Source organism: Lynx rufus, unplaced genomic scaffold (assembly GCF_022079265.1).
Source record: "Lynx rufus isolate CCGP_SWC_20201006 ecotype Redwood Valley unplaced genomic scaffold, mLynRuf1.p SCAF_8, whole genome shotgun sequence".
NCBI classification, from domain to species: Eukaryota; Metazoa; Chordata; class Mammalia; order Carnivora; family Felidae; genus Lynx; species Lynx rufus.
Window position 1 is genome coordinate 80449273 of NW_025814896.1, and position 3154 is coordinate 80452426.

Here is a 3154-nt window from a genome sequence, read left to right on the forward strand (position 1 = left end):
ACTTAAACAGCCCCTTTCATTTATATTTTAGCAACAGCCTCCTGTCTCTCAACCCCCTTTCTCCCTCTTCCCTATTCCTTCTTCACATTGTGGTCAGAGTGATCTTACTGAAAATGGTATTCTAGGCCCTACAAAATCAAGCCCCTGCCTACCTCTCCAACTTCTCCCTCAACCACATTCCCTTTGTAGTCTAAACCAGCCAGGAACTCTGCTCCATTCTCCTCTCTGCCTGCTCGCTCTTCAGAGCTCAACTCAAATGTCACCTCCTCTTGGACTCCCCAAATGGTCACACCACCTTGAGCTTCCTTGGCCCATATCACAATTGCAATTATATAATTGATAGCGCATGTGATTGTGTTTTTTAAAATGTTTATTCATTTATTTCGAGGGAGACAGAGCTCATGAGTGGGGGAGAGGGACACAGAAGGAGGCAGAGAATCCCAAGCAGGATCCACGCTGTCGGCGCAGAGCCTGATGTGGGTCTCGAACTCAGAAATTGTGAAATAGTGCCATGAGCTGAAATCAGGAGCTGGATGCTTAACCGACTAGGCCACCCAGGCACCCCAATAATGCACTTCATTGTTAAACTCTCTCACCAGCTAGACTGTGAGCTCCGAGAGGGAAGTGTTTTACCACATTCACCACTCCAGTGCCCGGCACTGTGCACTGTGCCATGCACCTAGTAGGTGGTCAACACATATTTGTTAAATAAATAAATAATACATCTTTACCTATGGATGATGGACCCAGGAGCCAACCCAAGTGTAAAGACTACCGCCAAGTGGGGTATGGAATTTAGCATTGAGTAATTCTCCCCAAGGAACAATGTTAACTGTTATAGATATACTCCCAACTGCATTAATTAATAGCAGGATGGAGAGAATGCCCTTATGTGCTTAGAAACAATATATCAATCTGATGGCACAGAAAAATCTTCAGATGTCAGTCTGGTCTTATCACAGTAGTTAATCAGAAAGGCAGCATAGAGATATCTTTATTTAAACCAAGGAACATGGACTCAGGATTAATTACTTTGATGCAGAATGAAAGACATAGGCTTTGTTTGTCTATTAATTTATACTTTATGTACTCTTAAAGAGTTTCTAATCTCTAAGGGCACCTGGGTGGCTCAGTCAGTTAATCGTCCGAATTCAGCTCAGGTCATGATCTCCCCACGTGTGAGTTCAAACCCCGTGTGGGGCTATGTGCTGACAGCTCAGAGCCTGGAGCCTGCTTCGGATTCTGTCTCCCTCTCTCTCTGCCCCTCCCTCAATCACACTCTGTCTCTCAAAAATGAATACATGTGAAAAAAAATTTTTTTAGGAATTTCTAATCCCTATATTTCTTTAAAAATGTTTTATTAGCTTTCTAAATTAAGAGAGTTAATACCACTGGAAAAATACAAAATTCAAAGTCAGTAAGGGTATAAAATTCATCTCCCCGCTTCCCACACTCCAATCCCACACTTGGGGTAACCGTGGTTAGCAGTCGGTGTGCATCCTTCTTGTTTTTCTATGAATATACAAAAATCCAACTTGTTTCTTGGACTTTTATGTCTCAGTCTTAAGAGAACCATGTGATCAACATAAAAGCAAAAAGGTCCGAAGGCTGAAAATAAAAACTTTCCCAGATCTGGCTCTGAATTCCTGTTTCTAGAAGAGTGCACCCACGTGGCTCCGTGCATCCAGCAGCAAAGTGTTCTACTCTGAGCTTGGAGAAGAGTTAGGGTCCACAGTCAAGTGGGCTGAGCTCACAGGTGCCTGAATTCCTACATTTGCAATTCCTTCCCCTTCGGCTAATTCCACCTCAGAAAGCCTTCCGAAAAATGCAAATATTTCAGGGTGTCGTGTCCTTAATTGTTCAGTCTGGCTATGTAAAGGAGACCTTTTTCTTCCTGAAGAGATAAGGACCAAGAGAGGGAGGTGCTCTCAAGTGTGCCTGCCGCCAGGTTTGCCTCCCGGCGAGTACGCGCGGGGTGAGCTGGCTGCGCTGGGCCTTCCAGACCTGGGCAACCTCCCCACGCGGTCGCGCAGGGCTTACCTGGGGCTCCCCAAAGTTGTTTTCACAGCGGCTGGGACTCGCCTTAAAATGCAGTGCTCTGGCGAGCCAGCGGGGGCGCTGGGCTGGGAAGATGCGTCTATGGTTCCAGGTGTTTCGGCCGGTGTGTGTCGTCGGCCCCAAATCCTCACCCCGCAGCGGGGAGCCGAAGGTGTGAGCGTCAGAGTTCAGCCATTTAGGCAGTTCCCAGGCGTCCGCCCAGCCCCTCTGGGCCGCGGTGCGAGTTGGAGGCGCAGCGTCTGGACACCTTATTTCTGGCTTTCAAGACTCGCGTGGAACCTCGAGGAAATTCTCTGCAAGACACCGCAAGGAGAACTAAAACTTCCCCCTCACCAATTAGTGGGCGGCCTCATAAATCCGAAGATCGGGCGGCAATGCCAAGTAGGGCATCACTGTAGGCCTTGGGCTCTAGGGCGTCATTTGGGTATCCGAGAGGTGGCGGCGGGTAATGGGCACGTGGGCAGAGAGCAATGGTCAAGTCCCATTCTGGCCCTGGTTCCCCCTTACTCAGTGGAACCCCGGGTTTTGCGGGGGCGCACGCACCCAAACACCGGAACGGCGGCTGTGGTCCTGTCTAGGCGCAGTTACAAACTGGTTCTGGCCATTTAAGGTCACTGGAGTGCACCCCTGGCCATGTGCTTAGTCCCCCAACATCAGACGTACCGCAAGAGGGGCAACCTGCAGTTGGAGGGATTTAGGCTAGACCGGGTTTGGGGATACGGTCAAACTGCCGTGTTTTTCCGAGGGAGTCTACTTCCTGGGGTCCCCTTCCCCCGGCTTAACCCTTTACTGCCCACGTGTAGACCTGGGGGTCCCAGATGGTCCCCGGAAGTGAGGAGAAGCACGAGACTGGGCGAATCTCGGGCGCCAACTCGCAGACAGATTGGCGCACGGCCTTCCCCAAACTTGGGGCGCGGGGCGGCGGGCCGGGCTGGGCGGTGACGTGAGGGGCGGTGCCGGGCCTGATTGGCGCGTGGGGCGGGGCGAAGGCGGGGCCGGACGGGGCGCCCAGAGGCGGTGGCGGCGCCTGGAGCCGGAGCCGGGAGTGAGAGGCGCGGTGGCAGTGGCGGCAACAAGTGCTGGAGACGAGCCGTGC